Below are 13,774 nucleotides of genomic sequence, written 5' to 3' on the forward strand. Positions count from 1 at the left end.
AAAAAATCAAGAAACTGATACTGTGATAGTGCAAGAAGCTGAGAAGTACAAGAAGACATGAAGCAGAGAAAACATACATATTGAGAAGCTGTTTAGTCCTGTGGTTGATTAGTCATTGAACTGTTTATCCAGAGATAGGGAGGAGCTATTTCTGCTGAGGGGCATTGACCCTTATTTTCTTCTCCATTCTCTACCTTGCAAGGCAACTTCAGTGCTTTTTAGTAGATAAAATTTCTCTGTGACCTTTTTATTACTGATTAGAGATTAAATCCCTAGTTTCAAGGAGAGGATAGAAACTAGAAGTAGATTTCCCCCCTAAATGAATTTGTTTTCATGCAGATTCTCGGGGTATGGGTAAAATGTGAGCAAGTATTAACACTACCTTCTGAGTTTCTGAGACCCAGTGGGGAAGAAAGAGGAACACTTGCCCAAAAAGGGAGTGCAAGGTGGTTATGGTTTCTTCTCATTCCTGTTTTGGTGCTGTGGGGTGAGGCTCACTGACACTTAGGGTGCAGTTCTTTCAAAGTTTAGGGTCCTGCCTTTGCTAACGAGGGAGAAAGAACCTTTTTGCAATGGATATCAACAGGTACAGCAGCAACACCATAACCCTGGTGTGTGTTGTATTGCTTAGGCTGCCCAGTGAGACAGCTATGAGGTCCTTGCTCTCTTTAGGGCCAGGTGGGCGTAGGTCTCGTTCTTACCAAAGATGGCTGAGCATTCAGAACCCACATATCCCAGGCCCAAGTAAGCCACTGATCCTTTTAAAATACCTAGCTAAAATCAGTCATATTCTTACATTTTAAAAGTAAAATTCATTTCTAAAAGGAATAGTTATATTATTGTCAAGATGCTTTATTCAGCTTTATATTTAAGGTCTATAAATTTCAACTACTTTAGGGGAGAGTTTGGGGACCAAAGAAAGTCTTGTTCTACAGTGGTATTTGTTTGGCAGGGGTAGGAGTTGCTCAGGACCCCTCCAAAGAGATTGCCCTCAAGATTAATACAATGATAATATCTTATAAGCTTTATCTACTATCCCTTCCTTTCTTGGCCACTGATGGAACATTTCACCAAGAAAATATTCCAAACTTCTCTTATCTATTCTCTTTCACCATCAAAATGTATCTGTGCAGTGTCCCATTACCATGGTGCTTGTCTGAGGTGGTCAGGCATGGAGTGGCTTCTAAACTTTCCTAAACTGGGATTTTGCCCTTTTCATGGAGAGCCCTTGAGGATGCTGCCTGTCCCAGGTTGGGTTCTCAGGGAAGCAGATGCCAAGATAAAGTTAAGAGGACAACGAGTTTATTGGGGAGTCATATCTGTGAAAGCAAAAGAATCTGAAGCAGGATTGTACAGAGGGAACTATCAGACCATGGTACAGATGGGATAAAGCTTCTGCCAGTCCAGTGGAGAACCCCAGAGCAAAGACTGCCGATTATAGGAGCACTGTGTTGGGTGGAAGTGGCTAGATCCTGTAGCACCATCTTGCTCAGTCAATGCCTGGGGGCCACCCTGAGAAGAGCATGACCTTTGCCTGAAAGGGTAGGCAGACCCTAAAGACATTATCATCTGAAGTCTGTCAGTGGCCCATGCTCCTTGAAGCTGGCCAGTGAATTCTTTCTCAGAGAGAGATCTGAGTGGTACATCTCTGTGTCTGCCTCGGTTGACTTAACCAAAGGAAAGATTGTATAATGTGGACATTTTAAGGTATTTAAGGTAGGCTGAGGAGAGAGAAATCTTTAGTGTTTATAAATTATTTATTCAGGGCCTACTTTGCACTGACTGCTTTCACAAAGCATGTGTCTTCTGACACTTAGAGCAAAAGAAGAAAAAAGAGAGAAGAGATGGCTTTTTTTGTTGCTCCCTTCCCCACTCCTTGTTGTCTATTGTTTGGCTGTCGTGCTTGGCAGAATATTTAAATCCTGCTTATCTTTCAAGGCTCAGATCAGGATTGTCATGGTGACAAAATATTTGAAATTGGGACTCTCCCAGAAAATCAGGGACTTATTCGAAAGCCTGTGCCTTCAAATCACCAGTGCTGGCCAGCCTTGTGACTTTTCTGTAGATTAAAAAAAAAAAAAAATTAAGATTTATTTATTTAATTGAGAGAGAGAGAGAGAGTGCACGCAAGAGAGAGCGAAGGCATGCACATGGCCAAGCGGGGGTGGGGGGCAGAGGGGGAGAGAGAGAATCTCAAGGAGACTCTGTTGAGTGTGGAGCCCGACACAGAGCTTGATCCCACCATCCCAAGATCATGACCTGAGTTGAAATCAAGAGTCAGAGGCTTAACAGACTGAGCCACCCAGGTGCCCCAGAATTTTTTTGTTTTGTTTTGTTTTTGTTTTCTTTTGGCCTTACCAGTACCTTAACCTATTTTACATTTCCTAACACTATGACCATTTTTCACCTTCATCAAGTTCATAGCTCCCTGGGGCAAGATGTAGGTCTCAATGCTCCTATTAGATACCTGTGGCTTGTCCTGGATCAAGTCTCCACATTTTTAGGAACAAATTCCCTGCTCTATCTAGACACATATTGACATCTATCTTTCCTCCCTCCATAATAAAGACAGATTCAGAGAGGAGTTTTATGTAACAAGTTTTCTCTCTCTTTTTTTAATTATTCTTCTCTGTATCTTCCCTTCTGTGGCATTTTCCCCAAAGATGGCTACTATAATCTCTCCCATTCCTTTTTTTAAAAGATTTTATTTATGTATTTGACAAAAAGAGAGAGAGACAGAACAATCAGGGAAAGCAGCAAGCAGATGGAGAAGGAGAAGGAGGCTCCCTGCTGAGCAGGGAGCCCGATGTGGGGCTCGATCCCAGGACCCTGAGATCATGACCTGAGCTGAAGGCAGATACTTAACTGACTGAGCCACCCAGGTGTCCCAATCTCTCCCATTCTTTATGCTCTTCAAGAATCTTGCCATTTCCCCATTGAAAATGAAGTTTAATTCACTTCCTTTGAATCTGGGTGGGCTTGTAATTGCTTCCATCAATAGAAGGTAGCAAAATTGATTGTGTGTGAACTTTGAGGTTAGATTACATAAGACCATGCAGTTTCTTGGGTCTTTTGGGACACTCACTGTTGGAACCCAGTCTCCATGCTGTGAGGAAGCCCAAGCATCCCACAGCGAGGCTCACATGGAGAGGGGCTGAGGCCCTGGGCCCACACCCCTGGGAGAGCTCCAACCCTGCTCCAACTTGCCATTCATAGAAGTGGGCTGTCTTGAAAGGATTCCTTCAGGCCATAGTCTGACTGCTCAGACTGAAGCCACATGAGACAGAGATGAGTCTTCCTCACTGAGTCTTCCACAAATTGTAGACATATGGGCAAAATAAATGACTATTGCTATTTTAAGCTATATTTTGGGATTGTTTGTTACTCAGCAACAGCAACTAAAACACTTTCACTTTGTGGCCTCCTCAAAGATAATTTATTTCTGCCCTTTTAGTGACTGCTGTGATGGATCACTCCATTATATTGTACTGTGCAGTGATCTCAGGGAAAGATGACTCAGTAAGTTAATTTCTAGGTGATTATGATATACTCTCCCAAAATGCTGCTTTTTCATAGTGTGGTAGCTGTGGATTTTATTCTTCCATTGATGGTTCTTAAGTCTGTAATGCCCCTCTGGCCATTTTCATGGATGCATGAATCTTCACAACAAGGTTTGGGAGATTCACACAATTAAGATGAGAACCAGCATGATCTGTCATGGTGCTTGTTTCCTAAACCTCTAGAAGTGAGTATTCCTATTTTTTATCTTACTTAGATTTATGTGAAGCTCTGACTTTGAGGAACACTCACTTCTCCCACTTTTCTTTATCCCAGGATTTTCCAAACTGGGTTCTATAGAACCCTCTTTCCTAGAACATTAATAGGTGCTCTGCAGAGAGGCAAATTAGTTTAAGAAATACCACAGATTTTCTCATTCTCTTAGAGATTGATGATGCTCCTTAGCATCCAAGAGTCTTGCAGTAAAGAAACTGGTTTCAATTACTTATTTATTCCAACAGCATTTATTGAGAATCTATTCTGATTCAGTCTTTGTGCTGGGTGTACTGCAGTGAACAAACATACATGGTCTTCCCTGAACAGTCTGGTGGGGAAGACAGCTAATTTGTAATTACAAATTGTAATGACTACTGTGTAGGAAAAGAACCATGTGCCACAGAGAGAATGGTAAGGGATCTGCATTAGACTGAGGGACAGGAAAATCATCTCTGAGGAAGTGATGTTTCAGCTGAGACTTGATGGAAGGGGTATGTTACCTAACTGAACAGTGTCTAGACAGAAAATGCAGCACATGCAAAGGCCATGAGGCGACAATTGTGTTAACAATGAGAACAACACTGAATATGGAGGCAACAAGGAAAGGCCCATGTGAGTGGAGGAGGGTGTGGAGTAAGACCAGCCTTTTGCAAATGATAATTGGTGGGTGCTTGGGGGGCCTGTCTGAAAGGCAGGGAGCCAGGAACCCACTGATCATGTGTTTGCAACCACACAAAGTGACAGAGAGGCCGATGAGACCACATCACATTTTACTGTGAATGCAAATGAGATTCTGAATCAGTAGGTCTGGGGTGGGGCCTGAGACTCTGAAATTCTACTCAACTCCTGGGTGATGCCGATCCCAGGACTATCACGTGAGAATTAAGGGTATAAACAACCTCCCTCAGGCCAAGTCTGTCAATTCTCCCTTCTCTCTCAACTCCTGATCACCAGGTCCCCACTCCAGGTTGTCTGGAACATAAATAACTCAGCTATCCTTCCCTTCTGAAGGGTAATTGCACTTTCTTATGCCTCAAATTTCTCTTGCTTATCTTTGTTTTACTCATCTCTGGCTCTTAGCATAGTTGGTGACCAAAGTTCTAAAATTTCTTTGTGTAAAAGTTTAATTTTAAATGTGGTAATGAAACTCCACATACCTTAGATAGTGGGGCTTTGTCAGGGGAGTGGTGGTGATAAGGAAACCCAGGGAAACCTTCCTGGAATTTTTTCCAGAGACAAATACCCCATGCAAATACTAGGGTGTGCAGTCATCTTAGAGCAATGGAAAGACAAGTTCAGAGTATGCTCATGACCAACACGATTCCACGATTGAAAGGAGGAGTGGCGCCCGTGTCCTTCTACATTTATCCTTTACCAGGCTTTACCCCTTTGCTACTGAAATGGCTGGTTTTCCTTTCCTACCTGTTAAATTCTTTCTTGCTTCACTTTCAAACTCACTTCCTACAGGAAACATGTTCAGGCAAGGCAGGTTTAGGTGTGGACTCGTGTTCTAATGTGCTTATCTGGAGGCCCATCTACCTGTGCTTTGACTTGCTTTTAAGTGTTTGGGGGCCTGGGTTTTGGGGTTACAAAGGCCCTCCTTTGCTGTGCCAGGCAGAATGTATAACATGCCTTCTGTGCCTGAGAACAGCTACAAGAAGCTGAGTGTCAGAGATCACAGAGTGAGTTAATAGAGGCTCAGAACAGAGAGCTATCCGGTCCAAGGTCTTGTTCGGTGATTTATTGCTGTTCTGATATTTGTCCAAACTCCAGGTACATTCTTGGGCATCTGTTGACTGGTTGCCAATTTCCGGAGGCAGTTTTCCCCAGTGAGATGGGGATACCACTAGGGGTGGATGAGATCATTTGGGAACACATACAGATGCACAGCTTTTATTTTAGGGGTTACATATTTATTTTAATGAATATTTGAGAAAACCACAATGAACATATTAAACCTGTGACTTCATAGGTTCTCTTTTTTAGCATAAGGCCAGCCAGGGTTAAAAAAAATGATTGATGTAAAGTCAACTTAAAGACACATAGTGTGTAAATAGTAGTATAGGCTATGAAGGAAAAAATCACACAAAGGTGATATGCAAATTATGGAGTCCTAAGGGATTCAACACTAACGATTTAAAGTGTTACCCTTCTCAAGAGAACCGCTCTTTGGGCACCTGGGTGGCTCAGTCGTTAAGCGTCTGCCTTCGGCTCGGGTCATGGTCCCAGCGTCCTGGGATCGAGCCCCGCATCGGGCTCCCTGCTCAGCAGGGAGTCTGCTTCTCCCTCTCCCACTCCCCCTGCTTGTGTTCCCTCTCTCACTGTGTCTCTCTCTGTCAAATTAAATAAAATCTTTAAAAAAAAAAAAAAAAAGAACCGCTCTTTGATGGAGCGTGTTTATTTATTTAACACACATTTATCAAGATGAATATGATACGACTTTTGCCCTTGAGGAACTAACAGCAAAAACAGACTCATAAACAAATAATCACAGTACAAAAACAACAACTAACATTTGCTATAAACTCGTCATTGGTAGGTGCTTTGCATGCCAATGATCTCATTCATTTTCACAGGAATGATTGAAAGTAGATTTGGCTTTTTTATCCATTTTACAGATGTGGAAGCTGAGCAAAAGGGAATTAAGTCACCCAGTTGGCAGTAGCGGAGCCAGGATTAGAACCCAGCCAATGTAGCTTCAGAGCCTGTCCGAGTAGCAAAGCCTACACAGACCCAGGAGAGAACTGCTGACCGAGAGACAAACTGGGAGAGCCAAGGAAGGTCTGCTCAGAACAGGGAGAGCTCAGGCTCTGAGCATTCGACATAGCAAGGGCAAGAGATGCAACAGCAAGAAGAGGGGATAAGGCAATTGAGCTGGGGAATGGTATAAGTCATTCAGGGTGTAGTTGGAGTTTAGGATGAATACTAGGATTAGTGGGAAGTAAGTTTGTAATTTTAAGGCCTGTTGTGGTGAGAGGACCCAGATTGATAATTAGCTTAGCTTAGGTTTTCCAGAAGCAGATCCTGAGCTGTGGATCTGGGTGCCGAGCGATACATTAAAGGAATGCTCCATGGAGAAACCAGCAAGGGGGAGAGGATGAAGGACAGGGAAGAATCAGACAGGCTTACAGAGCCAAGTTCAGGCTAGTCCTGCAAGAAGCTCTGGGGCAGAAGTTGGGCTGTCCTTAGCCAAGGCTCCCACACCCAAGAGTCATTGGTTAGTGGCCAATAAATTCCCAGGAACTTCCAACATTCCGTACACGTGGGCAGTAGCCTGAGAACAGTCTTCCAAAAAAGATCTCCAGGTGCTCCCGGTTGGGGGAAACAAACAAATAAAAAACAAAACAAAAAAACATGCTGAAGGCAGGATTATAAAATGGATCTGATATGAAGGGACCTGGTTGTTGGGGGCACTGACGTTATCTGCTATAATGAAGTTTGGAATCAAAAGACATCTTTCTGGAAAGTCCATGCTGAGGACAAGGGAAGTTACACAATGTTATCCAGCTGGTATAGCTGACCCAACGGCCACCAGTAAATCTTTTTTGGTAGAACCTACATTTTTCTACCATTGGCCTTCAGTTATGTCCTTCCTCTCAAAATAATATTCTCTATTTTGTATTTAAGAATTGAAAACTTTTTATGAATTTATCTTAATTCCTACAAGAGAGTTGTCAGACAAAAAAAATCTATTATTGTGTCGTTTATAAAAACCTTAATGAAAAATGTGAAGAACAGAATGATTATTGAGGTGATTCAGCAACACATTGGTTATCTTGTGAATTGTTTGTTTCATCTATTTAATATTTTTCAACTTACTATTTTTTTCCAGGAGATATGGTTCACATATCAGCCAGGAGCCCTTCCTTTGCTTGTTGAGAAGAACAATGAAGATGGAGGGTGCTTTGTTTAGGTTGGAGGAATCAGCATTTGGCTACCTCCCGCCACATCTCTTCTAGCTTCTTCTCCTAGCTGCATATAATACTCTGCACACCTTGTATTTAAACAATGGGACAATGCAACAAGGGTCCAATCTATGGTTTGGATCCCACTCGCTTTACTTCAAATGGCACAATCACTCTGGTGGAGCCGAATGTCTAGGTCTTTCCTCCTCTTATTGTGTGCATGTTAATTGTATGTTTCTGATTTTTTTATGATAAAATGTTGGAACAAAAGCAATTTCTACATATATGAATAAAATATGTGGCATCTGGCAAAAAAGAGAAGGAATTAAAACTTTAAAAATTAATGTAGTTCTATTGAATTCAAAGGGTTCAGACTTGAAGATCAATAGAAGATTATGTAATACCTAAGTGCCGTAGGTTTACAGAGAGCTTCTGGGACTTGACCCAATCCTGCTAAGACAAAAATTGATTGGGGAGTCCTGGATTATCAACTTGACTGTAGACAATAGTTTAAGCCAGCACCTCCTTAAATCTTGTAGGATTGTTAAAGAAAGGGACGGTTTTCAAATAATTTTATCAAGTTTAACATGTGTTAGCAATTCTAAGTTTCCATCCAGTAGAATTCCAAGCTAAATCTAGGCCTTTCGTCAAGGCCAGTGGTATCCAGTGGACATATAATAGGAGTCATATGTCATTTTAAACTTTCTAGTAGCCATGTTTAAGCAAAGTAAGAAGAAACAGGTGAAATTAATTTTAGTGAGATTAAATTTAATCCAATATACTTAAAATATTACAATTTCAAAATGTCATCAAAGTTGTTAATGAGGTATTTTACATTTTTGTGTATGAAGTCTTTGAATCAATCCAGTGTGTATTTTAGACTTACAGTGTACTTGTAGTATTGGACAACACAAGTCCAGGTAAATGAAAAAGCATAGCTCAATTACATCATATGCCAATTTAACTTATGCAAATTCAAACATATGAATGTCACCTCCCCATTTCTCTAGAAAAAAGAAAAAAAGTCATTTACGTAGTGTGGACTGCTCAGTTTACACTCTGCTCTGTGAGTTTCTATCCTGGACTGGGTATACTTCCACAGAGGTAAACTGGATCTCTCCTACCTGCCCTGAGCCCCCACATGCCTCTTATGACATGCGTGTCTTGCCACATTTAGTGTATTCCTGGTGTTTAACGATTTTTATTATTTCTTACGACATGACCTCTAACACAAGCCAGCTGCTTCATATGACATTCATTTGAAGAAATAGTCATGAGTTCCATCACTGGAAGAAAATCTGCCTGTGATGGGCTCAGCGAGAGGTACCAGTATGTTGGTTTCCAGTATGAAGCAAGAATATATGGCCACAACAAATCTAGCCATCAATATGCGAGAGAAAAATTCCTCTACTCTATGCATAATTCAACAGATCTTCAAGAGTAATTTTGGCTTTGTGAGTTTCACCTTATGGGTGGAAGAGTCACAGGCAAATCTTAGTCTGATGCAGTAAAGTGGGCCCTTCATTATACGGTCCTTTATTCAGTCCTCGGGATGTACAAGACATGGTCTCCTTCTTACCCCAACTCCCACTTTATAGACACTCAGGACCTATGAGTGCTACCTGAGGGAGCTGATGGATGGAATCACACTCACGCCTCCTTACCTGCTGCACTGTCCCGTGCTCACTAACCTTCTTCTTCAAAACTTTGCCTTAATTCAAAATTAGCTTCTCCTGTTTCATTCCCTCGGAACCCTGCTTCCTTTCTGTTGCAGGACAGCTGGCTGTTTTGATGAAGAATTGGTCCTGTGAATGCTAATCCATGGATCTCTATGGTAGGGTTTGTGCTGAGAGCACATGTCTGGACAAACAGAACTCCCTCTTCAAAGAAAAGACTTTGAAAGCGAGAATGAAGTTGGACAGCTCTTCAAATGGTTTCAAAATTACCCCTGGAATGAGATGATAGGGATCTTACAACTGGGTCTCCCTGTTAAATGCTGGTTGGTGCCTGTAAGCAATAACGTAAAGGTCTTCTTGGCAATTCAACTTTGTGATTATAACAACTCTTTCTCTAGATCTGGCCTTCTCATGTTTTCCTTGAACTTTCTGCCAATTTTTCCCCAGAATGTGGCATCATAGGCGGGAAGTTGCCTGGAAAAAGATCCTTCACCTTTTAGGGCTATTTATCTTCTAAGGCACTAAAATAATAATTTGTGATATCTTTATTAGAGTTTAAATGAATGAATAAATTTGGCTTTTATGATATTTGAAGTTTATAATTTCAGCTGTAAAGTGGGATTTTTATCGTTTTGTGGATTTAGGCAAAAGTAGATGTGCATCCAAGCTAATATAGATTTCAGCTTTTATGTATTAAAAATTGAAAATTTATAATATATTCATCAATGCAGGAAATTAAAATGGTATCTTTATCTTTATAAAAATTGAAAACCAGCCATTATATCTTGTAATAGAGATTAAATAAATAAAATAAACTTCTAACATCACAAAAAGTTGGCACTTTCATTATTTTTCTCTAAATGTGGTCCTTGGGATAGCTCACTTGGCACTATGGTGATATTACCTTTGGTTAGTAATTAAATCGGGTCTGAGAAATTTTGTTTCCCACCAGATTCTAAATTTCTCAAGGTCAGCTCCAGGCCTCTGTATCCTTGGCATCTAGTACATAGTAGGCCTATAGTATATATGTTGAACAAACGACAGGTAACTTTAGGTCCGTCAGGTCCCAAGAATTGTGACTTGCAGACCTGAAAAGGCTTAGTGATATGATTCCTTAAATATGAGGTATGAGAGGGCAAGGGAGGGACTGAGTGTCTAGTGAGCACCTACTGTGTGCTGAGCATTCTGATCCTTGTTGTCACAGACAACATACTACGTCTATGGTGCTAGCTTAGGTACTATGAGCTATCTATACTCATTGAATACTCTTAGCCCTTTAAGAATGGGGAACAGACTGGGGTACTTGGATGGCTCAGTTGGTTAAGCACCTGCCTTTGGCTCAGGATCCTGGGATCGAGCCCCATGTTGGGCTCCCTGCTCAGCAGGGAGTCTGCTTCTCCCTCTCCCTCTCCCTCTGCCCCTTCCTCCTGCTCATGCTCTCTCTCTTTCAAATGAATGAATGAATGAATGAATAAATAAAATCTTTAAAGAATGGGAAACAGACCAAATCCTATTACAGCGAAGCCAGTTATAAGGAGAAACCATAGGTAATTGAAGTACTACTAGGTTCTTGTTGGTGGTTCCTTTATTTCAAGAACTTTCCAGGACAGTGAATGACCTTGTATTATTCCCAGCATCCACTCTAATGGGATTAGCCTTGGAATAGTTTCTTGGTTATTATCCAAGTCTTCCTGGCTCATTTTATTTAGAGTTGTAAGGTGAGGACAAGCTCCGTCCCAGAAATTCAGCACAGGGTCATGAACTCACTTCTTTCTAACTATGTTCCAAGATAAAGTTATCCAGAGAGTGGCCTCCTTTGTAGGAAAACCACTCTCACATCCATCCTGGGTAACTTTACACAGTTTAGCTAATCTCTCCACATACATGAAAATTCTAATATCTAACTTGTCCATTGAGAATGAAATGAGCTTATTTATCTGCACAGTGCTGGCAGATGGTATCAACTAACCGTTGTCAAAACAATGCCTTGTAACAAATGACCACAAAACCTCAGGGGCATGTGACAATAAGTGTTTGTTGCTCATGCATTTGGGTCCGCTGGGGGTTGGCAAGATGGTTTTACTGATCTAGGCTGGGCTTGCGCACATGTCTGAAGCTTGCCCGGCTGTCAGCTGGCTGATCTAGGTTGAGATAACTTCTGCTCAGGCCCACATGTCTCTCATTCTCTGTCTGACCAGCCTGAGCACTTTCCCATGGAGGCGGCAGAGGAGCAAGAGAACAAGCTTTACTGGGCAAGCCCATTGCGAGTGTCTGCTTATGGGACATCTGCTAACATCCCATAAGCCACAAGCCAATGTGAACACAAGAATGATTTTGACTGAGTCTAGCGTCTAAGAGTGAGATGGTCACTCTGCCCATGGCTTTCAAGCAAGCCATATGGCAAAGGGCATGGATAAAAGGAGAGGTGAAGATTTAGAGACAGTCCATATTGTACCCCAAGAGACAACGGATGGTTCTAAAGAACAGCTGTCAGATTTTTGGCTATCCAGCATCTGAACTTCTTTCCTACATGTGAGGTATTCCCCACCTCATAGGTCTTGGTGAGAGGTAGAACCCATCCCCTCCAAGGTGAAAAAACTGGAGATACTTGGTTTCCCAGTGTTTCTGGCCTTTACTGTACAACACCACAATCTAGTCCCAGCTACCCCAATATCTTTGTCTGAAACACTGAATCTGGGGCTGGGATGCAAAGAAGTGGGGAATCCACACAGGTGGTGGTTGGTGGAGGACACATACAGTTTCAGGGCAAGATGGCAGATGTATCCACAGTGGTTTCTCATGAGAGGCAGAATGATTACATCAATGGTCCCAATTTGTCACCCTCCCTGTATTGGGACCTTTATTGTGTGGCCTTTATTTAGGGTTCCCTCACTAAAAAGGCAGAATCTATTTTCCCTAGTCCTTAAACCAAGACTGGTCTTGTGATTTACTTTGGCCGATAGAGTAGATGATGGTGTTGCCAGTTCTGAACCTAGGCCTCAAGAGGTATTACATGTCTTTGCAATTCCTTTGCTCCTCTGCCATCTCCATGAGAATGTGTCTGGTCTAGACATGGTGGAGGATGAGAGACAGGTGGAACAGAGCAGATTCACGCCTATCACCCCCAGTGAGGCTAGCCTAGAAAAGCCAATAGCTGGCCAATGTGGAGCATCATGAATGGCCCTGTCAAGATTACAATCCTGCCTTGGTAAGATTACAACGCTGCCTCTAAGTGACCCCAAGTACACAGGCAGCCAACATGTATTATCGTATGTCCCTGCGTGTTTGTGGTTGTGTGTTAGCATCATTGTAGACACAGCTAACTCTAACTGATACACCGTGTCTAGTGCTAGACTAGGTGTGTGCTGTGGTTTTGAGTGGTCCTGTCTAGCATCTTTGTTCCTGTCTATTTTCAGAGCCTGATCCTCCAGAGTTCTTGGCAATTATGCATGTTACCCAGTATCTTTTCAGCAAATTCCCTTTGTGCTTGCATCAGCCAGAGCCAATTTCTGTTTCCCACACTTTGGAACTCTGTCTAGTACTATGCAAGTGTAGTGCTAGCTCTTATTATTATTCTCCCATCTCTGTGTCTGTTTGAACTGGCACTTACTTCCTAACCTTGCTTCATTCGCGAATTAAATAGCATCTGACACTCTGTCTTCCCGAAGAAGCCTCTCCTGACTAATTGGGAAGTGCCAATTTCTTCTCGTATCTTCTCTTCTTTGTGTGCCAGCATCTTCCCAGCCTTGTCACTGCCTTCCACCAGACTCAGAGCAACAGCAAAACCACTGCCGTTGTTCTCACATACGTGATTCATCTGTCGGGTGTTTACAGAATCATCAGTGTTTGTTCATGTCAACATCACCCATTATAGAGTTTAAATGTGCAGTGGACACAGATGGTGTTGAGTTAATTGATTTTTGGAATACCATGTAGTCATTCACTTGATTTAGGTGAGGACATCAGCCTGTTGATGATGGCGAGTAATTCAGATATTGGGTAGAGATGGCAATTGGTGGCCAGACAAATTTACTTTAAAGGGGGTTGTCTGAACTGAGCTGTGTCTCTGGCTTCTCTCATTAGAATCTAAGAAGTCTATTGGGAGCAATTGGCATAATGGAAAAAATGGGAACTTTGGAGTCCAGAGGCTGAGTTTGCATCCTGGCTCTGTGCATTAAGCAAATTACTCAGCCTCTCCAAGTTCAAGTCTCCTGAGCTCTTAAATGGGACACAACAAATACCATCCCTGTTCGTTGGTCAAAGCTGCTGTGGCAATCAAAAGAAATATTGCTCTTGAACATGCTTTGTAAACTGTAAAGAACTATACAAGAGCAAAGAAATAAGGACAGATGCTAAGATATTGAACTTACTTTTAGGGAGGACTGGGAGAAGATAAGAAGTCAGTGCAAACCAGTGTTC

The sequence above is a fragment of the Zalophus californianus genome, chromosome 1 (assembly GCF_009762305.2).
Source record: "Zalophus californianus isolate mZalCal1 chromosome 1, mZalCal1.pri.v2, whole genome shotgun sequence".
Classification (NCBI taxonomy): Eukaryota; Metazoa; Chordata; class Mammalia; order Carnivora; family Otariidae; genus Zalophus; species Zalophus californianus.